Source organism: Hyperolius riggenbachi, chromosome 11 (assembly GCF_040937935.1).
Source record: "Hyperolius riggenbachi isolate aHypRig1 chromosome 11, aHypRig1.pri, whole genome shotgun sequence".
NCBI classification, from domain to species: domain Eukaryota; kingdom Metazoa; phylum Chordata; class Amphibia; order Anura; family Hyperoliidae; genus Hyperolius; species Hyperolius riggenbachi.
The window spans coordinates 76,819,495-76,844,001 of NC_090656.1; the positions used below are offsets into that span (position 1 = coordinate 76,819,495).

General features: G+C 48.3%; 1 protein-coding gene across 2 annotated transcripts in view; it reads left to right on the plus strand.

The window, feature by feature from the left end:
• The first annotated feature begins 16,227 nt into the window (after positions 1-16,227).
• TCP11L1 (t-complex 11 like 1) overlaps positions 16,228-24,507 on the plus strand; it is a 74,701-nt gene continuing 66,421 nt past the window's right edge. Inside the window, exon 1 of one of the 2 annotated variants that reach the window (XM_068259984.1) lies at positions 16,228-16,397. The gene's annotated coding sequence lies outside the window, so the exon portion shown is untranslated. Of the gene's footprint in view, positions 16,398-20,251; positions 20,384-24,507 lie in introns of those variants that run through there. The other variant, XM_068259985.1, reaches the window with a different exon arrangement.

The window sequence follows — 24,507 nt, forward strand, 5'->3', positions numbered from 1 at the left end:
CTGCATTAGATTCTATGCCGCACTTGTGGCTGTTCTAGCCTGCTGTGGCGTAGGATCTACGCCACCCGCCGTTACCGCTCCCGACACGATCGTGGGCACCAAAAGGGGAGATTAAGCTGTTATATGACAGCTGACATCTCCCCGCAATGATCAGGAGCCATCACGATTGGCTCCTGATCATTTGATCACTACGATCGCTGGCTGTGAGTAGTGATCACTATTAGAGCAGCGGCGGTAGGAGGGGAAGAAGAGGATCCACTCATCTTCCTGACATTCCCCGGCAATTGTCGCTCCCTTCCGTCCACTCTGGCCAGCATCTATGCTCGCTCTGCCTTAAGTGTCGGGTCCTGTCTTGATGACGTCATCAAGCCGCGGCCCGGAACTTAAAGGCAGTGCGATCATGGAGGCCGGCCAGAGCGGAGGGGGGCTAGAGCTGCTCATCGCTGGAGACTGGGAGGTGAGTAAAGGCTGCTGGCAATACAGGGGACACCATGCCTAGCTATCTATAAAGGGGATCTGGCTGCCTGACCCCCCTCCCCCCAAAAAAAATGCACCCCCCCCCCCACAATGGTCTGGTCTTTAACCACCCTAGCGTTCTGGACGAGCTGAGCTCGTCCAAGAAAAAGTTGCTGTTAGTGTTTAGGACGAGCTCAGCTCGTCCAGCGCTGTCCCCACTCACCGCTGTGCAGCACGTGATTTCAGCCGCCTCCTCTGTGCTGCTGCGGCTGCTGCGGGGCTCCCTCTCCCTCCTGCTGGGCTCTGATCGCTGTCCAAGGCTCCACAGGCTCCCCCGATCCTCCGGTCCCCGCTCCCCTCTTCTCTCCGCAAGCCTACGGAGATCCAGCAGCAGTCAGGGAAGATGGCGTAGCCCAGCCACTTCCTCTGACGTCGGCTCCTGCGCCCCCTAGTGTCCGTCGCGGCGACTGCATCATTGGATTACATAGGGAAACAAACTCTATGTAATCCAATCATGCTACTGTATTTCAAAAAGTTGTTTGCACAAACACAAACACCTGTCAGCTCTCAATAAAAGCCCTGAACAGTTACTGGCTCTCCCTCTTTCAGAGTCCTCAGCGTCCAGTGTTAGTCTGTTTTCAGCTATCATCTGTGATTTCTGTGCGATTTCTGTGCGATTACTGCTTTTTTCCAGCCTTAGCTTCGTTCATATTACTGTCAGATTGCGTATTGCTTTCCGTCTTTTTCAAGACGCTGTGATCCCTGTGCGTTTGCTTTTGCTGTTTTTTTTTTTTTTTTTGTCGCTGCTCGTGACCCCGTACCCTGCTTGGGGTCATGGCCTCGTCCTCCCGGAGGCGTGTGCGTGACGAGGAGTTGTTGGATGTCCTCGAGGCAAGCGACAGCGAAGACGAGCTCCTAGAGGAATCGACAGACAGCGAGGTTCCCGGTAACCTGTCTTCGGAGACGGAGACCAGTGATGAGGAAGCCGAGGAGCCAGTGACGGTCGCACGCACCTGGTGTGAGCTGGGGAGCCCCACTCAAGCTCCGCCACCCAGGTTCCCCTTCACAGGGGCACCCGGGCAGAAGATCGCGTGCGACGAGAGTCCGCTGTCCTTTCTGGAGCTCTTCCTGACTGATGACGTCATCCGCAAGATTGTTGAGGAGACGAATCGCTATGCAGCGCAACATCAGCAGGGATCTTCTCTACCCAGGTTCTCGCGGAGCAGGAAGTGGGAACCTGTGACCACCAACGACATCTGGGTGTTCCTGGGGCTCGTCATCCTCCAGGGAGTTGTTGGTAAGCCGCTGCAGAAGTGGTACTGGACCACTAATAAGATCCTCAGTACGCCCTTCTTTGGATCTGTTATGTCCGAGCCACGGTATACCCTCATCATGAAGTATTTGCACTTCGGAAACAACGAGGAGTTTGATGAGGCCACCCATCCCGCACCCAAGCTGAAAAAAATTTGGGACATATACCAGATGATTGTTGCGAACTTCAAGGCTGTGTATGTTCCAGATCGCGACATCACGGTTGACGAAAGCCTCATGGCATATAAGGGGAGACTGAGCTGGGTGCAATTTATTGCCTCAAAAAGGGCACGCTTTGGGGTGAAGTCGTATATGCTCTGTGAGGCCAACTCCGGGTACATCTGGAACTCTGTAATTTACACGGGCAAAGGCACCAAATTTGCCCCTCACTTCAGCCAGTTTGGGTGTGCCACCTCCTCTGTCCTAACCCTAATTGAGCCATTGCTGGATCAGGGGTACTGCCTGACGACAGACAATTTCTACAGCTCCCCTGAACTTTTTGATTACCTGGTCCAGCATAAAACCGATGCCTATGGTACCTTGAGGGCTAACCGTCGGAATCTGCCGCCGGCCTTTTCTGCCAGGAAGCTGAAAAGGGGGGAGGTCGTTGCCTGGCAGAAAGGCAAAATGATGGCTCTAAGGTGGAAGGACAAACGTGATGTCTGTGTCCTCAGCACTATTCATAATGCCGAGACTGTCCGCACCACCAACAGGAGTAAACAGGAGGTGGATAAACCCAAAGCCATACTGGATTACAATAACACTATGGGGGGTGTGGACAGGGCTGATGGAGCCATGACTTTCTATCCGGCTGTCCGCAAGCAGCAGCGGAAATATTATAAAAAAAATTTCCGCCACTTACTTGAGCAGTGTCTGTGGAATGGCTATGTGCTCTACAAGAAAAGCTGTGTAAGGCCTGTACCCCACCATGACTTTGTCTGGCAGCTGACGGAAGCAATCTGCACGAAGTACCCCCCACCAGAGTCAACATCTAGACCGGGGCGCAGGGCATCATATGTCGTGAATCCGGCACGGCTTTCAGGGAGACACTTTGTGGAGTACTTGCCACCGACCCCACAGAAAGCAAACCCTACAAGAAGGTGCGTTGTTTGCTGCAATAAGAAGGACAAGGATGGCAAAAAGATGCGGAAGGAGACCTGCACTTACTGCCCAGATTGTGACGTGCCACTTTGCGCATTACCATGCTTCAAGATCTACCACACTAAAGAAGTGTTCTAAGGTACACTTGAACCCTGTATAATTTTGTTTCTGCCTTCATTTATTTATTTCTGCATTGATTTATTTATTTCTGCATTTTCTTTATATTTCTGCATTGAGGAAAAATGCAAGGTATTTCAGTTAGTTATTAATACATTTTATTTTATTTTTGACAAGAATTAGTGTTTGACACTTTTATTATACTCAGAATGTATACTAAACTCTTGCTTGGCTCATTTTGGTAAGTTACAGGAAAAAAGGTGCTGAAAATTAAATGTACCGCTTTTTGCACAGAAATCCTTGGGAATCAGAACGCCGAGGTGGTTAAAGGAGTTCTGTGGAGGCTATTAAAACCAAAAACTGACACTTACCATGGGCTTCTATCGGCGCCCTGCAGCTGTCATGTCCCCGCCGTCCTCCTACGATCCTCCGTTCCCCGCCGCCAGTCCCGGTTTAATTATGCTTCTAACTAAACTGCGGATGTGCGCGTGCTCGCTCCAGGGTGCGTCATCGGGTGCTTACTGTGCAGTACAAGAAAACTTCGTACTGCACCTGCGCAGTAAGCTCCTGATGACGCGTGCGAGAGCGAGCAATATTCGTCTAGTTAGACTTATAATTAGACTGGGGAACAGTGAATGGTAGGATGGCGCGGGACATGACAGCAGCAGGGGGCCGATAGAAGAGCCAGGTAAGTGTTCGTTTTTTGTTTTTATTAGCCTCCACAGAACCCCTTTAAGGGGGGTTAGGCAGCCGATCCCCAGAGGGTTAAACTAGTTAAAATTACACTTTGCTGTGGTACACTGTACTGCAATTCTGTGTGTAGCAAGCACCAATGGAGGGAAGTCAGTGATGTGCTATGATGACCCTGACACCTGTGTAGTGGTGCTCAGCAGAGCTCGAATATTCGAGTAGCTCGAATATTCGAGCTCTTTTTCAGCTATTCGAGCTCGGTATTCGAGCTCCGAATAGCTGTAGCTATTCGAATGGGCTATTCGAGAACACTCGAATAGCCCATTCACTATTCGAGCTATTCGAGCAAACCGGCGCTATTCGAGCTCGGTACCGAGCTCGAATAGCGTCATAGCCCAGATTGATGTGCTTAGAGCCAATCAGAGGGCTCCCAGGCCCTCTGACGGCAGCCAATCACAGAGGGGGACCCTGGCCAGCCCCTACCCTATAAATAGCGGCCGCCATGTTCGGGTTTTCCATGCTTGCCTGAGACTTGTACAGAGAGAGATCTGCTCCTTTGTGCTTTGGCTTAGCAAGTGCTCTATTGTGTTCATTTACCTAGCGTTTTTGCTCACCTACACCTGCCATATACACCTGTATTGTTGTTATTTAGATAGACATTGTATTTTAGTTAGTAGCTTGTGTGTTACATTAGAGACAGGCAGCTGCTGCAAGCTTACAGGTTTAGGCCTCAGGGGGGCCTTGCCTCTGTGGGCAGCTGTCCTCTGTTTATTTCTCTCATCATCTATACCAGTATTTCTGCTGTCCTTTACTAATAGTATTGTAGTTATACTGTACTAGGAGTAGGACACTCACTGACTGTCACTGTTTATAGGCTACTAGCTAGCTCCTGCGTGTGTGCACTCACTCACTGTCTGTGTGTACACACACTCTATTTCCTTCTGATTACTGATTGATTATTGTTAGTTGTACTTACTTACTACTTACTCTTACTGTACCCGTAGGGACACTCACTGTCACTGTTCATATAGGCTACTAGCTCCTGCGTGTGCGCACTCACTGTCTGAGTGTACACACACAACACACACTCTATTTCCTTCTGATCGCTGATTGATTATTGTAATTAGTTAGTTCTACTTACTGTTACTACTTACTCTTACTGTACTAGGAGTCTAGGACACTCAGTCACTGTGTTCATAGGCTACTAGCTCCTGCGTGCGTGCACTCACTGTCTGAGTGTACACACACCCACACTCCATTTCCTTCTGATCGCTGATTGATTATTGTTATTAGTTAGTTCTACTTACTGTTACTACTTACTTACTCTTACTGTACTAGGAGTCTAGGACACTCAGTCACTGTGTCCATAGGCTACTAGCTCCTGCGTGCGTGCACTCACTGTCTGAGTGTACACACACCACCCACACTCCATTTCCTTCTGATCGCTGATTGATTATTGTTATTAGTTAGTTCTACTACTTACTGTTACTACTTACTGTACTAGGAGTCTAGGACACTCAGTCACTGTGTCCATAGGCTACTAGCTCCTGCGTGCGTGCACTCACTGTCTGAGTGTACACACACCACCCACACTCCATTTCCTTCTGATCGCTGATTGATTATTGTTATTAGTTAGTTCTACTACTTACTGTTACTACTTACTTACTCTTACTGTACTAGGAGTCTAGGACACCCAGTCACTGTGTCCATAGGCTACTAGCTCCTGCGTGCGTGCACTCACTGTCTGAGTGTACACACACCACCCACACTCCATTTCCTTCTGATCGCTGATTGATTATTGTTATTAGTTAGTTCTACTTACTGTTACTACTTACTTACTCTTACTGTACTAGGAGTCTAGGACACTCAGTCACTGTGTCCATAGGCTACTAGCTCCTGCGTGCGTGCACTCACTGTCTGAGTGTACACACACCACCCACACTCCATTTCCTTCTGATCGCTGATTGATTATTGTTATTAGTTAGTTCTACTACTTACTGTTACTACTTACTGTACTAGGAGTCTAGGACACTCAGTCACTGTGTCCATAGGCTACTAGCTCCTGCGTGCGTGCACTCACTGTCTGAGTGTACACACACCACCCACACTCCATTTCCTTCTGATCGCTGATTGATTATTGTTATTAGTTAGTTCTACTACTTACTGTTACTACTTACTTACTCTTACTGTACTAGGAGTCTAGGACACCCAGTCACTGTGTCCATAGGCTACTAGCTCCTGCGTGCGTGCACTCACTGTCTGAGTGTACACACACCACCCACACTCCATTTCCTTCTGATCGCTGATTGATTATTGTTATTAGTTAGTTCTACTTACTGTTACTACTTACTTACTCTTACTGTACTAGGAGTCTAGGACACTCAGTCACTGTGTCCATAGGCTACTAGCTCCTGCGTGCGTGCACTCACTGTCTGAGTGTACACACACCACCCACACTCCATTTCCTTCTGATCGCTGATTGATTATTGTTATTAGTTAGTTCTACTACTTACTGTTACTACTTACTGTACTAGGAGTCTAGGACACTCAGTCACTGTGTCCATAGGCTACTAGCTCCTGCGTGCGTGCACTCACTGTCTGAGTGTACACACACCACCCACACTCCATTTCCTTCTGATCGCTGATTGATTATTGTTATTAGTTAGTTCTACTACTTACTGTTACTACTTACTTACTCTTACTGTACTAGGAGTCTAGGACACCCAGTCACTGTGTCCATAGGCTACTAGCTCCTGCGTGCGTGCACTCACTGTCTGAGTGTACACACACCACCCACACTCCATTTCCTTCTGATCGCTGATTGATTATTGTTATTAGTTAGTTCTACTTACTGTTACTACTTACTTACTCTTACTGTACTAGGAGTCTAGGACACTCAGTCACTGTGTCCATAGGCTACTAGCTCCTGCGTGCGTGCACTCACTGTCTGAGTGTACACACACCACCCACACTCCATTTCCTTCTGATCGCTGATTGATTATTGTTATTAGTTAGTTCTACTACTTACTGTTACTACTTACTGTACTAGGAGTCTAGGACACTCAGTCACTGTGTCCATAGGCTACTAGCTCCTGCGTGCGTGCACTCACTGTCTGAGTGTACACACACCACCCACACTCCATTTCCTTCTGATCGCTGATTGATTATTGTTATTAGTTAGTTCTACTACTTACTGTTACTACTTACTGTACTAGGAGTCTAGGACACTCAGTCACTGTGTCCATAGGCTACTAGCTCCTGCGTGCGTGCACTCACTGTCTGAGTGTACACACACCACCCACACTCCATTTCCTTCTGATCGCTGATTGATTATTGTTATTAGTTAGTTCTACTACTTACTGTTACTACTTACTTACTCTTACTGTACTAGGAGTCTAGGACACCCAGTCACTGTGTCCATAGGCTACTAGCTCCTGCGTGCGTGCACTCACTGTCTGAGTGTACACACACCACCCACACTCCATTTCCTTCTGATCGCTGATTGATTATTGTTATTAGTTAGTTCTACTTACTGTTACTACTTACTTACTCTTACTGTACTAGGAGTCTAGGACACTCAGTCACTGTGTCCATAGGCTACTAGCTCCTGCGTGCGTGCACTCACTGTCTGAGTGTACACACACACCACCCACACTCCATTTCCTTCTGATCGCTGATTGATTATTGTTATTAGTTAGTTCTACTTACTGTTACTACTTACTTACTCTTACCGTACTAGGAGTCTAGGACACTCAGTCACTGTGTCCATAGGCTACTAGCTCCTGCGTGCGTGCACTCACTGTCTGAGTGTACACACACTAAATTTACTTGTGATTACTACTACTGATTATTGTAACTGCTAGTTGTACTTCCTGACTGTTAATACTTACTTACTGTACTAGGGGACACTCACTCAGTCACCTCACCAACCAACCCACTCCATTAAAGTACCCCACTTTTCACCCGCCCTTTTACAAAACTTTTGTCTATACGCCCAAAACATTGAAGATGTCTGGAAGTGGCAGCCAGCGCGGTTTGGGCAAGGGGAAGGGCAGCAAGGGAATCAGGAAGAGAGGGAGCAGCATTGTGGCAAGCCGCGGCCGCGGGCGCGCCACCATGCACAGTTCCGCAGCAGCAGCAGCAGCGTCAGTGGCTAACATTCCTCCCATAGCCACTGGCCGTGGACGCCTTGGGCGCCGCCCAGGAGGAGCATCTGCAACTCACGCTGCAGAGACACAGCAGCAGCAGCGTGTAGCACCTGCTCCCATTTTCCTCCAGCCGGGTCGGAAACGTCCCATTGAGGAAAAGGATGCAGACACTGTGGTGCAACTCATGACGGAGGATGAGCAGCCCGCCATCAGCTCTGCATCCGAGGCCTCCACCCTCACCACCACCACCCCTGTTCGCAGCAGCCGCCCAGCAGGGCCTGGGGAGGAGGCCAGTTCACCGTCAGTCGCCGACCTGTCACTCAGCACTCTTTTGACCCCAGGCATGATGAGTCAATTGAATGCTGTTGTTGGCGATTTGGAGGAGGAGATGCTGATGGGCACTTTGGGGGAGGAGGGATTGGACAGCAAGACTGTGGCGACAGTCAAGCGTCCCATCCATGCATCAGCAGAGGAGTTTGGGGGGTCATCATCAGAGCAGGACATGTTTCAGGAGGGGCATGATGATGATGACCCGGTGACAGACAGAGACTGGGTGCCAACACATCCAGAGGATGTCGTCCTCAGCAGCTCTGAGGAGGAGGAGGAGGATGCGGTTGTGGGCCTTGCAAGGAGGCGCATCATTGCAAGCATTGGCAGCGTCCCACAGCCTGCTGGTGTCTCAGGCTCAGCAGCAGCAGCAGCAGCATCAGCCAGTACCACCACCAGCCGCACCCAAGACCCCCCCCCCCCCCCCAACCACCACAGGGAAACAGGCAGCAGCGCTTCCATGCCGTAGGGGGATGTTTTTGTCACCAATCTGGCGGTTTTTCACCATGCCCACAGTGTACAGCAAGTACGCCACTTGCAACCACTGTCAGCGGAAGTTGAGCAGAGGTGCAGACCCCTTGAAGTTCAGCACCAGCTCGCTGATCAACCACCTTTCTGCGAAACACTTCCACCAGCATGAGGAGTTCCAGAGGCTGAAGGCATCTGGTGCTGGCAGTGGCACCAATCCCATCACTGCACAGCCTTCAGCAGCAGCAGCAGCAACAGCAGCCACCCGCCCTCCTGCTCCTCCAGCAGCACCAGCAGGAGTGCGGAAACGCCCTGCTCCTCCCCCCTCTGCAACTCCTGCCGCCGACACTGAGGCCTGTTCTGGCAGCCAGTCCTCAGTGGCCTCCTCTGCTCCGTCTGCTGATTCCCGTGCCAGCAAAAAGGCACGCCAGAGCCTTTTGAGCGAGTCCTTCCAGGGGGTGGTTAGGGCTCTGCCTCCCAGCAGCCGTCGCGTGCGGCAGCTGAACGGCTTGCTGGCACGGGCCATGTGCTCCCAACTCCTGCCGTACACGCTCGTGCAGGAGGGGAGCGACATGCGGGCGCTGCTTGCTTGTGCAGCCCCAGACTGGCAGCTCCCCAGCAGACACTTCTTCGCCCGCAAGGCCATTCCTGCACTGCACCGCTTTGTGATGGCCAATGTGGAGCGAGGGCTGGAGCACGCGGTTGGTGAAAGGGTCCACGTCACCATGGACTCCTGGAGCAGCCGCTTCGGGACAGGCCGCTACCTGTCCTTCACTGTCCACTGGGTCAGCTTGGTGGAAGGGGGTGAGGATGGGAGAGCAGCAGCGGGCACAGCAGCAGCAGCAACACAGTGGGTGGTGCCACCCCGCAGGGTCAGGGGAACTGCAGCGGGTTCCTCCGATCCTCTGCCATCCTCCGCCACACCTGGCCAAACCCCCCGCCTCAGCAGCAGTGTGAAGGCCCGCCACTGCCAAGCGCTGCTGCACTTGGTCAGCCTTGGCAAGACCAAGCTGACGGCAGCCCACGTGTTGGCCAAACTCCAGGAGCAGGAGCGGATTTGGCTGACCCCCAGAGGCCTCAGAGTCGGAGAGGTGGTGTCCGACAATGGGGCCAATCTGGTTGCTGCCATAGACAGGGGAAACCTGACCCACATCCCCTGTCTTGCCCACGTGCTGAACCTGGTGGTGCAGAAGTTCCTGCGCACCTACCAGGGGATGGACGAGCTGCTGGAAACGGCAAGGAACGTTGTGCGTCACTTCCGGCGCTCGGCTGCAGCCTGTGCGAGCCTGGAAGACGTGCAAAAGGAGCTGGATCTGCCACGCCATCGGCTGATCATTGACGTTCCGACTCGCTGGAACTCCACCCTGGCGATGTTGGAGCGTCTGGTTGAACAGAAGCACGCTGTCAACCACTACCTTGCCCTGGCCACTGTTTCCGCAGCTCAGAGAAGGGACAAGACCAGCAACATCCCGTCCATCGTCCCCGATGATGACTGGAGGCACATGCAGCAGGTGTGCTTAGTGCTGGCTCCCTTCCTGCAGGCCACAAACATGGTGAGCAGGGACCATGCTATGGTCTGCGAGTGGGTGCCCCTGGTTTCTCTGCTGAACAGGGCACTCGATGCTTTGCTGGCACAGGGAGCGGCAGCCTTGGACCAGCAGGAGCGGCAAGCAGCTGCACAGTCCACCTCTGAGGGGGAGGAGGAGGAGGACTTGGTGGAGGTCCCTGACCTGGCTGCTGATGAGGGGGATCAGCGCAGTGCAGCTGAGTTGGTGCGGGGGTGGAGAGAGGATGAGGCAGCAGAGGAGGAGGATGAGGAGGACAGCACTGACGTCGATGTGCCAGCAGACGTGGCCCGCCTCTTCCCAATGGCAGCGCACATGCTGACGTGCCTGCGCAGGGACCCCAGGGTGATCCAGATGAAGCAGAGGGAGGACATCTGGATCAGCATGATGTTGGACCCACGCCTCAAGGGGAAGTTGAGCCAGTTCCTGCCGCCTGCAGGAGGAGACCCAGCGCAACAAATAAGGAGCTTGCAGCAGGCCCTTGTTGAGCGCTTGGAGGAAGCCTTCCCCCAGCCTTCCACCCCCACTGTCCAGCAGCCAGCACAGAGGCAGCAGCAGGTGCCTGCATCCAGCAGCAGCAAGCGCCCCACAGACCTGCTGTCTCTCAGCCACGAGCTCTACAGGACTGTAGAGGCTCCGGCAGCAGTGACTAGAGAGGAGATGCATGCAGCAGCATCCTCCTCCGGTCACAGCCAGCGCCTGACCCGCATGGTGGCTGACTACATGGGGTCCTACAGCGGGCTTGACAGCGATGCCCCTGTTGATCCCATGGAGTATTGGGTCAAGCGCATGGAGATCTGGAGCGAGCTGGCGCAGTACGCCCTGGAAGTGCTGTCCTGCCCCCCTTCCAGCGTGCTGTCCGAGCGCTGCTTCAGTGCAGCTGGTGGCGTGGTCACCGAGAAACGCTCACGTCTGTCTCACAAGTCTGTGGACAGACTGACGTTTCTCAAGATGAACCAGGCGTGGGTGGAAGGCGAGTTCCTGGCCCCTGTTGTCGGCGAGAGGGGGACATGAACTGGCTGCCGGAACTTAGTACCATCGTTAATGTGCCTTACCACCCTTTACCACCTCCTGGCTCCTGCTCACTAAGCCAGCCTGGTTCACTTTGACTATTACGTCGCCTGCAGCCACACATTTCACACCTACAGTGGGCTGCTGCTGTGTACTGCCCTTCTGCTGTCTGTCTGTGTTTCCCACTGCCAGGGTACACAGAATTACCTTCTGCTGCCACTCTGCCACCAGCTATTACGTCAAAACAATAGCTATATTGGTTGTAAAACCAAAACCAAAAAAAACCAATAAAAAAAAAAAAAGGTTTAATTTTTCTGAGGTGCCCGGGTTGAAAACTGTGTTGTCCCAGTTGTGTATTGGACACAATGTGGGCTGCACGACCGCTGTCTGGGACCTCCTGTTGTGTTTATTTACAGCCCTGGTATCACCGCTAGGTACCAGGGCTATTATGTCACGCTGCCTACCTGCTGCCACACTCACACTGCTCCTCCATTCCTCCTGCTGCTGCTGTCTGTCTGTGTTTCCCACTGCCAGGGTACACAGAATTACCGTCTGCTGCCACTCTGCCACCAGCTATTACGTCACAACAATAGCTGCTCACACTGCTCCTCCATTCCTCCTGCTGCTGCTGTCTGTCTGTGTTTCCCACTGCCAGGGTACACAGAATTACCTTCTGCTGCCACTCTGCCACCAGCTATTACGTCAAAACAATAGCTATATTGGTTGTAAAACCAAAACCAAAAAAAACCAATAAAAAAAAAAAAAGGTTTAATTTTTCTGAGGTGCCCGGGTTGAAAACTGTGTTGTCCCAGTTGTGTATTGGACACAATGTGGGCTGCACGACCGCTGTCTGGGACCTCCTGTTGTGTTTATTTACAGCCCTGGTATCACCGCTAGGTACCAGGGCTATTATGTCACGCTGCCTACCTGCTGCCACACTCACACTGCTCCTCCATTCCTCCTGCTGCTGCTGTCTGTCTGTGTTTCCCACTGCCAGGGTACACAGAATTACCGTCTGCTGCCACTCTGCCACCAGCTATTACGTCACAACAATAGCTGCTCACACTGCTCCTCCATTCCTCCTGCTGCTGCTGTCTGTCTGTGTTTCCCACTGCCAGGGTACACAGAATTACCTTCTGCTGCCACTCTGCCACCAGCTATTACGTCAAAACAATAGCTATATTGGTTGTAAAACCAAAACCAAAAAAAACCAATAAAAAAAAAAAAAGGTTTAATTTTTCTGAGGTGCCCGGGTTGAAAACTGTGTTGTCCCAGTTGTGTATTGGACACAATGTGGGCTGCACGACCGCTGTCTGGGACCTCCTGTTGTGTTTATTTACAGCCCTGGTATCACCGCTAGGTACCAGGGCTATTATGTCACGCTGCCTACCTGCTGCCACACTCACACTGCTCCTCCATTCCTCCTGCTGCTGCTGTCTGTCTGTGTTTCCCACTGCCAGGGTACACAGAATTACCGTCTGCTGCCACTCTGCCACCAGCTATTACGTCACAACAATAGCTGCTCACACTGCTCCTCCATTCCTCCTGCTGCTGCTGTCTGTCTGTGTTTCCCACTGCCAGGGTACACAGAATTACCTTCTGCTGCCACTCTGCCACCAGCTATTACGTCAAAACAATAGCTATATTGGTTGTAAAACCAAAACCAAAAAAAACCAATAAAAAAAAAAAAAGGTTTAATTTTTCTGAGGTGCCCGGGTTGAAAACTGTGTTGTCCCAGTTGTGTATTGGACACAATGTGGGCTGCACGACCGCTGTCTGGGACCTCCTGTTGTGTTTATTTACAGCCCTGGTATCACCGCTAGGTACCAGGGCTATTATGTCACGCTGCCTACCTGCTGCCACACTCACACTGCTCCTCCATTCCTCCTGCTGCTGCTGTCTGTCTGTGTTTCCCACTGCCAGGGTACACAGAATTACCGTCTGCTGCCACTCTGCCACCAGCTATTACGTCACAACAATAGCTGCTCACACTGCTCCTCCATTCCTCCTGCTGCTGCTGTCTGTCTGTGTTTCCCACTGCCAGGGTACACAGAATTACCTTCTGCTGCCACTCTGCCACCAGCTATTACGTCAAAACAATAGCTATATTGGTTGTAAAACCAAAACCAAAAAAAACCAATAAAAAAAAAAAAAGGTTTAATTTTTCTGAGGTGCCCGGGTTGAAAACTGTGTTGTCCCAGTTGTGTATTGGACACAATGTGGGCTGCACGACCGCTGTCTGGGACCTCCTGTTGTGTTTATTTACAGCCCTGGTATCACCGCTAGGTACCAGGGCTATTATGTCACGCTGCCTACCTGCTGCCACACTCACACTGCTCCTCCATTCCTCCTGCTGCTGCTGTCTGTCTGTGTTTCCCACTGCCAGGGTACACAGAATTACCGTCTGCTGCCACTCTGCCACCAGCTATTACGTCACAACAATAGCTGCTCACACTGCTCCTCCATTCCTCCTGCTGCTGCTGTCTGTCTGTGTTTCCCACTGCCAGGGTACACAGAATTACCTTCTGCTGCCACTCTGCCACCAGCTATTACGTCAAAACAATAGCTATATTGGTTGTAAAACCAAAACCAAAAAAAACCAATAAAAAAAAAAAAAGGTTTAATTTTTCTGAGGTGCCCGGGTTGAAAACTGTGTTGTCCCAGTTGTGTATTGGACACAATGTGGGCTGCACGACCGCTGTCTGGGACCTCCTGTTGTGTTTATTTACAGCCCTGGTATCACCGCTAGGTACCAGGGCTATTATGTCACGCTGCCTACCTGCTGCCACACTCACACTGCTCCTCCATTCCTCCTGCTGCTGCTGTCTGTCTGTGTTTCCCACTGCCAGGGTACACAGAATTACCGTCTGCTGCCACTCTGCCACCAGCTATTACGTCACAACAATAGCTGCTCACACTGCTCCTCCATTCCTCCTGCTGCTGCTGTCTGTCTGTGTTTCCCACTGCCAGGGTACACAGAATTACCTTCTGCTGCCACTCTGCCACCAGCTATTACGTCAAAACAATAGCTATATTGGTTGTAAAACCAAAACCAAAAAAAACCAATAAAAAAAAAAAAAGGTTTAATTTTTCTGAGGTGCCCGGGTTGAAAACTGTGTTGTCCCAGTTGTGTATTGGACACAATGTGGGCTGCACGACCGCTGTCTGGGACCTCCTGTTGTGTTTATTTACAGCCCTGGTATCACCGCTAGGTACCAGGGCTATTATGTCACGGCGAGCTGCCTGCCTCATTGACTGCCTGCTGCCACACACTCATCCTCCTCCTCCTGCTGCTGAATTTACCTCCTGCTGTCTTTGTGTTTCCACTGCCAGGGAGCACATACAATGGCGCTTCCAACATGCGTGCGCCCACCAGCTATTTGTTACGCTCAAAAATAGCTGCATTTCTTTAAAAAAAAATTTGAAAAGAGAAATACGTGAAGAAGAAGAAGAAGACGATATTGAAAAAGAAGGAGAAGGAGAAGATGAAGAAGAAGATGAAGAAGAAGATGAAGAAGAAGAAGATGAAGATGAAGAAGATGAAGATGAAGAAGAAGAAGAAGATGAAGAAGAAGAAGATGAAGAAGAAGATGAAGAAGATGAAGATGAAGAAGAAGAAGAAGATGATGAAGAAGATGAAGAAGAAGAAGAAGAAGATGAAGAAGAAGAAGATGAAGAAGAAGAAGATGAAGAAGAAGATGAAGAAGATGAAGAAGAAGATGAAGAAGATGAAGATGAAGAAGAAGAAGAAGATGATGAAGAAGATGAAGAAGAAGAAGAAGAAGATGAAGAAGATGAAGAAGAAGAAGAAGAAGATGAAGAAGAAGAAGAAGAAGATGAAGAAGATGAAGAAGATGAAGAAGATGAAGAAGAAGATGAAGATGAAGAAGATGAAGATGAAGAAGATGAAGATGAAGAAGATGAAGAAGATGAAGAAGAAGAAGAAGATGAAGAAGAAGAAGAAGAAGATGAAGAAGAAGATGAAGAAGATGAAGATGAAGAAGAAGAAGAAGATGATGAAGAAGAAGAAGAAGAAGAAGAAGAAGATCTAGAAGAAGATTAAGAAAGATAAAGAAGAAGAAGAACAAGTATATACAGTAACACTACACTACTGAACCAAATTAAGGACACAACTTCTCTTTCCACATTTTTTTTTAAAGGAACATCCCCACATAATCACTTGCTGTTGTTACTTGGAAAAAAAGATGTTTCTTGCATCATTCACCCTCAAAACAAGTGTTGGAAGCTATTTTGGGCCAATTCGAATAGTCAGCTCGAATAGTGAGCTCGAATACCGACTCGAATAGTGAGCTCGAAGTCCGAGGTCGAATCGAATAGTAAAAAATATTCGACTCGAATATTCGACTGACCTCGAATAATTTACTATTCGAATTCGACCAAATTCGAATTTTTAAAAGGGGTATTTGAGCACCACTGCACCTGTGCACTCAGGTGTCTTCCACTGCAAGATTCCAACCAGTCAACGCCGTCAGCGTGCTGACTCATTGGAATTGTACTACATTCCAAGCTGTGTATATACATTTCATGACAAACAGGCAGCCTCTGTCATCCATGCAGGCTTTTATACCCAGAATTCAGAGCCTGGAGGGGGCTCCGCACAGCCAAGAGAGTCGCAGCAAAAGGGAGAGAGGGGGATTCCCCACATATGCACTAACCAGAGGCTTCCATTTGCTGAGGTATCTTTTTTTTGGTCTGCCTTTAGGTACCTTTTAAACCCTACAAATAGCAGCTTGGCTGGAATCCTGCCTGGTCCTCCTGCATGCTGTGCTGAATCCGACACAAACATCTATTGCAGCAAATGAATGGAGAGAGCAGACTAGCAGCCAGCCAGCCAGCCAGCCAACCAGCCAACAGTCTGTGGCAGAAGAGACTGGTGTCTCCCATTCTCCAGCCCCGCCTCCGCCAGAGCTCAGCCTGTCATATAGCATGCTGTCATCTCTGTTTGCAGCAGAAACTCAATTTCCCAGCAACCCTGAGCTCCACTTCCGTACACAGAGCCTGCCCAACCTACTAACGGCTGCTACTGCTGCTGTGACTTGCAGGATCCCCTTCATCATTTCCAAATCCTCACCAATCCCCAGCCTATGCCTGCCTAGGAGATAACCAGCTCTCACTTCCATTAACAGGGTTATTGTGGCCTGAGCAGAAACTGGATGAGCATCTCCTGCTAGTCATTCTCTTGGTGAGTTAAGTATGCAATTATTTGTGACTGTATCTGTGTCTTTATGAATAGTAGAAACACACTGTAGCGGTTGTGAGCTGCAGTCAGGGGTTATGTAATACACATATGGCTGGTTGTATCATATGTAAAGGTTCATGGATCAATTATTGTGTCCGGATTTGATTATCTCATATCTGATTGTCTATGGACACTGTCATGCAAAGAGAAAATCGGTACCCACATTGTCTTGGTGCGCCTTGCACCACTTGCAAACACAAACACTAAGGGCCCTTTTCCACTACCTTGCGTTTTGCATTCTGATTCTTATCACCAATGGATCACAAAACGCAGGGTACAGTAAAATTAATGGAAAAGGCAGTGGCCATTTCCAGTAGTGCAATCCGATTGCGTTGCGATCTTGTCCTAAGCGCAATTTTCATCCTGTGGTGTTTTGCATGCGATTTAGCGACTATACTGAGTATAGGAGCTCAATCAAATTAGTCGAAATTAGTTTGAAACATGAAAAAAATGGTCCCTTAGCATGGCTGTGACATACCATTGACAGGTCATACAAAGACAGGTCATGATGACCCAGAACCACTAGGATATCAAAAGGGATTCAAAGGGGCCAAAAAGCTATCTGGTGGTGAGTTTATTTCCAGGCCCCTTTTACACCTGGCCACTTTCTTTGCATTGTGTTACCCTTTCTGCATGTAGGGAATTGCAACGGCAAAGAAAGTTTATGGGGCCCAGTACTACATTACCCGCATTGCTTTGCACTGGAAATTCCCAACACGCCGCATAGTGAACAGCGCGCTACTTTGCAACATCGTGATGCAGCGGAGGCATGCTTGGAAGTCTATGGGTGAAGCAGAAATTTTAAATTTGTTGGCAGTGTGATGCGGAATGATGCAAATATGACAGGGAAGCAGGGAATCCCAGTGATGTACTTCCATCCAGCTCTAGAAACATGAATAATCACACAATTGCAGTTAGAATAGAATCTAGTCTTTAGAGTGTATTCAGTTTTATATTCTACTGACCTATCCCTAGTGTTAGGGATAGGTCAGAGGGGCAGATTAAGGATAGGTCAGGCAGTAAGGTTAGTGTTGGAGATGGGTCAGACGGGAAGGTTAGTGTTGGAGGTGGGTCAGACAGGAAGGTTGGTGTTGGGGATGGGTCAGACGGGAAGGTTGATCATTGGGGATGGGTCAGACGGGAAGGTTGATCATCGGGGATGGGTCAGACGGGAGGGTTGATCATCGGGGATGGGTCAGACGGGAAGGTTGATCATCGGGGATGGGTCAGACGGGAAGGTTGATCGTTGGGGATGGGTCAGACGGGAAGGTTGATCGTTGGGGATGGGTCAGACGGGAAGGTTGATCGTTGGGGATGGGTCAGACGGGAAGGTTGATCGTTGGGGATGGGTCAGACGGGAAGGTTGATCGTTGGGGATGGGTCAGACGGGAAGGTTGATCGTTGGGGATGGGTCAGACGGGAAGGTTGATCGTTGGGGATGGGTCAGACGGGAAGGTTGATCTTTGGGGATGGGTCAGACGGGAAGGTTGATCATTGGGGATGGGTCAGACGGGAAGGTTGATCATTGGGGATGGGTCAGACGGGAAGGTTGATCATTGGGGATGGGTCAGACGGGAAGGTTGATCATTGGGGATGGGTCAGACGGGAAGGTTGATCATTGGGGATGGGTCAGACGGGAAGGTTGATCATTGGGGATGGGTCAGACGGGAAGGTTGATCATTGGGGATGGGTCAGACGGGAAGGTTGATCATTGGGGATGGGTCAGACGGGAAGGTTGATCATTGGGGATGGGTCAGACGGGAAGGTTGATCATTGGGGATGGGTCAGACGGGAAGGTTGATCATTGGGGATGGGTCAGACGGGAAGGTTGATCATTGGGGATGGGTCAGACGGGAAGGTTGATCATTGGGGATGGGTCAGACGGGAAGGTTGATCATTGGGGATGGGTCAGACGGGAAGGTTGATCATTGGGGATGGGTCAGACGGGAAGGTTGATCATTGGGGATGGGTCAGACGGGAAGGTTGATCATTGGGGATGGGTCAGACGGGAAGGTTGATCATTGGGGATGGGTCAGACGGGAAGGTTGATCATTGGGGATGGGTCAGACGGGAAGGTTGATCATTGGGGATGGGTCAGACGGGAAGGTTGATCATTGGGGATGGGTCAGACGGGAAGGTTGATCATTGGGGATGGGTCAGACGGGAAGGTTGATCATTGGGGATGGGTCAGACGGGAAGGTTGATCATTGGGGATGGGTCAGACGGGAAGGTTGATCATTGGGGATGGGTCAGACGGGAAGGTTGATCATTGGGGATGGGTCAGACGGGAAGCTTAGTATTTGGGATAGGTCAGACGGGAAGATTGAGTGTTTGGGGATGGGTCAGACGGGAAGGTTGAGTGTTGGGGATGGGTCAGACGGGAAGGTTGAGTGTTGGGGAGGGGTCAGACGGGAAGGTTGAGTGTTGGGGAGGGGTCAGACGGGAAGGTTGAGTGTTGGGGAGGGGTCAGACGGGAAGGTTGAGTGTTGGGGAGGGGTCAGACGGAAAGGTTAGTATTGGGGATGGCTCAGATGGGTAGGTTGAGTGTTAGGTCAGAGGGGGTGGTTAGGGATAGATTAGGAGGAAGGTTAGTGCTGGGTTAGATTGGAGGTTAGATTTGGTAGGGCAGAAGTACAATCTTGGAGATATCAGCTTCAAATTTTCAAGCCACTACATCACTGTCAGGATTAGCAGGACGACTTCCGGTTTCCAGGAACCATGCATATATGGGGATTTTTAAAGCTACCACTCTTGGAACACCACAGAAGTAGTGAACTCTAGAAAGACATTAGTCACAATTACAGTGTATTCCATATAACCACAGGTAGACAGGTGACCGGATTTTATTTGCACTGTGCTCCAGTTAGGCATATGTCATGGACGTCAAGAACCAGATTCATTGTGTCATTGATCAGGACCACATTAGTCACTTTACTTACCTTGACCAATCCAACATCTACATGAGAAAGCATCCAAGACCATCTGATCAATATACATTTATAAACAGTTTGGACAGTTTAACAATTAAAGGTGCACTAAAGCGAAACATTTTAAAATGTAAAATATGTGCAAACATATACAAATAAGAAGTACACTTTTTCTAGAGTAAAATGAGCCTTAAAGAGAACCCAAGGTGGGGTTCTAAGAATGAAATCTGCGCTCAGAGGCTGGGTCTGCTTATATTGCCCAGCCTCTGTTGCTATTTCAATCCCCCTAAAGTTCCCCCTGCGCTCCGTTCTCCCCCATAAATCACAGCCGCGCTGTGCGGGCTGTGTTTACTTTTGTCCTGTCACTCTCGCCTCACCCCCGCCTCCTCCATAGCTCCGGTCCCTGCCTGCGTCCCTTCCCTCCCCGCTGATTGGAGGGAAGGAATGCGGGCGGGGACTGGCGCTATGCAGGAGACGGGGGGATCGGCGAGAGTGACAGGACAAAAGTAAACACAGCCCGCTGTGACATGCTGCGTGTCGGCAGCGCGGCTGATGATTTATGGGGAGAGCGGTGCGCAGGGGGAACTTTGGGGTGATTGAAATAGTAACAGAGGCTGGGCAATATAAGCAGACCCAGCCTCTGAGCACAGATTTCATTCTTAGAACCCCACCTTGGGTTCTCTTTAAATTACTTTTCTCATATGTTGCTGTCACTTTCAGTAGGTTGTAGAAATCTGACAGAAGTGACAGGTTTTGGACTAGTCCATCTCTTCATAGGGGATTCTTAGCAAGGCTTTTATTCTTTATAAAGATATTCCCTAAAAAGGATTTAAACAATGATGCTGCCTAGCCTCCCTGCTACCTACACAGTTTTTTGGCAGTTGGACGGAGCAACTGCCATTCACTAAGTGCTTTTGAAAATAAATATATCCCTGAGAATCCCCTATAAAGAGATGGACTAGTCCAAAACCTGTCACTTCTGTCAGATTTATACAACCTATTGTACCCATGTAAACAAAATTGGTAAATGTGGTGGTAAAAATATAAAGTGCATGGTAACCAATGCTCGGAGCCTTGCAAATAAAATAGACGAACTAGAGTTCATTCTGAATGACAAAGGCTATGACATTGTGGGAATAACCGAGACATGGATGGATGAAAGCTATGACTGGATAGCTAATTTAAAAGGATACAATGTGTTTAGGAGGGATAGAACAGGGAAAAAAGGTGGAGGGGTTTGTCTCTTTGTTAAGAATTCTCTTACAGCTGTCCTCAACGATGAGATGGAGGAAGATTGCGAAGATGTGGAGTCCGTTTGGGTAAATATTCATGGTGGAAATAAAAGTTGCCAATTGCTTATTGGGGTATGCTACAGGCCACCTCTTATTAATGAAGCTGCAGAACTGCGATTACTACAGCAGATTGAAAAAGCTGCAGGTAAAAATGAGGTCATAATTATGGGCGACTTCAACTTTCCAGACATTGGCTTCAATTCATCAAAGGGTGTTCGATAACAAAACCCCAGTCCTTAAAATACCGCATTCGGTATTTTACACTTCACTGTGCTAATTCATCAATATTTTCCCATGTGTGGTAGAGGTTCGTAAAGTTACCGAACTACTAGGCTTCAATTCATCAAAGGCTGTTCGATAACAGCAGAGTGGTGCAGAGCAGCTTGGAATGTCCGTGTGTGGTTACAAGCTGATAACAATAGAAGGCATCCAGACATCCCTTTAGATGTAAAGGTGTTATAGTTACTGTTATTTATACTGCCTCTGCTGCTCTGAATCTGTCGATCAGTCTTTCTTAACATTTTATTTATTTGCCACAACGTAGATGAACTTCCTGGAGACATTACAAATGCCATGCTTGGTGATTTCACCACCAGCATCTTTGCATTATCAAACAGGGCCTGAAAGGGTTACACCACCGAAGGGAATCTGGGGATATATTTTGACCTGTTCTCTCTGCTCACTGCTTGGGGGGTCTGAAAGCTCATGTGGAGAAGCCTGTGTGACCTATCAGCGGCACTTGCAGGAGAACAGGGGCTGTTTTTATTGGCTGCCTGCTCCTGCTAATCATGAAAACATTCACACAGAAGGCTTTCGAAGCCTGTAACGACAGGGGAGAGCTGGAGATAAACACCGAATGTGTTATCGAATGTGGGAACCTTGATGAATTAACATTTGTTGAGCACATGTCGGTAATTTATCTCATTGCTGTGTCATTTCAGCTTCTCATTCGGTAACAGCTTTGATGAATTAACATTTTCTAAAGTGCTTCGTTAAGTCAGCTGTTTTCAGCATTACCGAATGCGGTAATGCTTGATGAATTGAAGCCATTGACTGGAGTATTGAGGCTACCCATTCTGGTAAAAGCAGCAGATTTCTGGCAGCACTACAGGACAATTACTTGACTCAAATGGTAACTGAACCAACTAGGGGGCATGCGTTACTGGATCTGATCATTTCTAATAGACCAGATAATGTATCAAATGTGCAGGTTCAAGAACATTTGGGAAATAGTGATCACAACATGATAACGTTTGATCTGGTGACTGAAAGGCCACGGGGCAGCGGGACCACTAAAACTATGAATTTTAGAAAAGCAAAGTTCAATCAAATTAGGCAGGCACTAAGTTTGGTGAACTGGGATAATGTACTACAAGGGGAAGACACTGAAGGGAAATGGCAAGCTTTTAAACTTATACTCAATCAATACTGTAGTATGTATATCCCATATGGAAACAAAATGTCTAGGAATAAAAAAAGGCCTCTATGGATGAATAGAAAGGTTAAAGATAAAATGAAGAGGAAAAATAATGCCTATAAGGTCTTAAAACAGGAGGGGACCGAGGCTGCACTAAGCAATTATAAGGAGTGCAATAAAAATTGTAAAAAAGAAATTAGGCAGGCAAAGATTGAAGCTGAAAAACAAATCGCTAAGGATATCAAATCTAACCCAAAAAAGTTTTACAAGTACATTAACTCTAAAAAAAGAAAGGTTGACTGTATAGGACTCCTAAAGGATGAGGATGGGAACTCAATGGTGGATGACCAAGGTAAGGCAGAGTTATTAAATGCTTTCTTTGCTTCTGTCTTCACAAAAGAAACAGCACTGTTGCAAACTACAGAGGCAGAAGAGTCTCAATCTTCTAACTGTAATATTAAATACTTAACGCAGGAAGAAGTGAAGGCAACACTAAATAAATTAAAAATAGACAAGGCACCTGGCCTGGATGGCATGCATCCTCGGGTCCTAAGGGAATTAAGTTCAGTTATAGATAAACCCCTTTATCTTATCTTTTGTGACTCTCTTGCAACTGGCAGAGTCCCAGTGGATTGGCGTACAGCCCACGTTTTCCTATTATTTAAGAAGGGCAAAAAATCTGATCCAGGAAATTATAGACCTGTAAGTTTAACATCAGTTGTATGCAAACTATTTGAGGGGTTACTAAGAGATACTATACATGACTTCATAGTAGAAAATAATCTTATTTCTCAGCATCAACATGGGTTTACTAAAGACAGGTCCTGTTTGACTAACATGCTCAGCTTTTATGAGGTAGTGAATGCTAATATGGATATTGGGAATGCTGTAGATGTGATATACTTGGACTTTGCAAAGGCCTTCGACACTGTTCCCCACAAAAGTCTGGTGCAAAAGTTGAGGATGCAAGGACTGGGGAAGAGTCTGTGTTCATGGATAGGGAACTGGCTAATGGACAGAAAACAAAGAGTTGTGGTCAATGGATCGTACTCAAAATGGGAGACTGTTAGCAGTGGGGTCCCACAGGGGTCTGTTCTGGGTCCAGTGCTCTTCAATTTATTTATTAATGACCTAGTAGATGCAGTAGTGAGCAATGTTGCTATTTTTGCAGATGATACAAAATTGTGCAGAATCATCAACTCTCAGGAAGATAGTGTCATATTGCAACAGGATCTGGATAGGATGGCTATATGGGCACATACATGGCAGATGAAATTCAATGTTGACAAATGTAAGGTCATGCATTTTGGACGTACTAATGGTCTAGCACCATACAAAATAAATGGGATACAGTTGGGGACATCAAACTTGGAGAAGGACTTAGGAGTACTCATTGACAACAAGTTAAATAATCGTACTCAATGCCAAGCAGCTGCAGCTAAAGCTAACAAAATTTTGGGATGCATTAAAAGGGAAATAAAAACTGCTAGCATAATATTGCCCCTGTTTAACTCTCTAGTAAGGCCACATCTGGAATATGGAATTCAGTTCTGGGCACCACATTACAAAAAAGATATTGCAGTTTTAGAGCAGGTGCAGAGACGAGCAACAAAATTGATGCGTGGGATGGAAGGTCTCACTTATCGAGAAAGGTTAGATAAACTGGGTTTATTTAGTCTAGTGAAAAGACGCCTTAGAGGGGATCTAATTAACATGTATAAATACATCAGAGGGCAATATAATACCTTGGCGGATGAGCTTTTTGTCCCTAGGCCTTCTCAAAGGACTAGAGGACATGATCTGCGCATGGAGGAAAAACGTTTTAACCATTTATTTAGGAAAGGGTTCTTTACAGTAAGAGTGATTAAGATGTGGAATGCATTGCCACAGGAAGTCGTTATGGCAAACTCTATACCTGCATTTAAAGGGGGCTTAGATGCTTTCCTTGCGTTGAAAGACATCCATGGCTACAATTACTAGGTAATGCCTAATGATGTTGATCCAGGGATTTTATCTGATTGCCATCTGGAGTCGGGAAGGAATTTTTCCCTTTAGGGGCTAATTGGACCATGCCTTGTAAGGGTTTTTTCGCCTTCCTCTGGCTCAACAGGGAGGGAGCAGGCTGGTGTTGTACTTTATACTGGTTGAACTCGATGGACGTATGTCTTTTTTCAACCAAAATAACTATGTAACTATGTAACAGCAACATAGGAGAAAAGTAATTTATGGATCATTTTATTCTGTTAAAAGTGTACTTCTTATTTGTATGTTTTCACATATTTTAAATGTTACAATCTTTCGCTGTAGCGCCCTTTTAAGAATGTTATTGGACACTGTAGCAACTCAATGTTGAGTAGGTAAGTGGAGGGGCATTGGGGTCCGTAGTTGCAGGCTTGTGTACACATCAGGGACTTTAA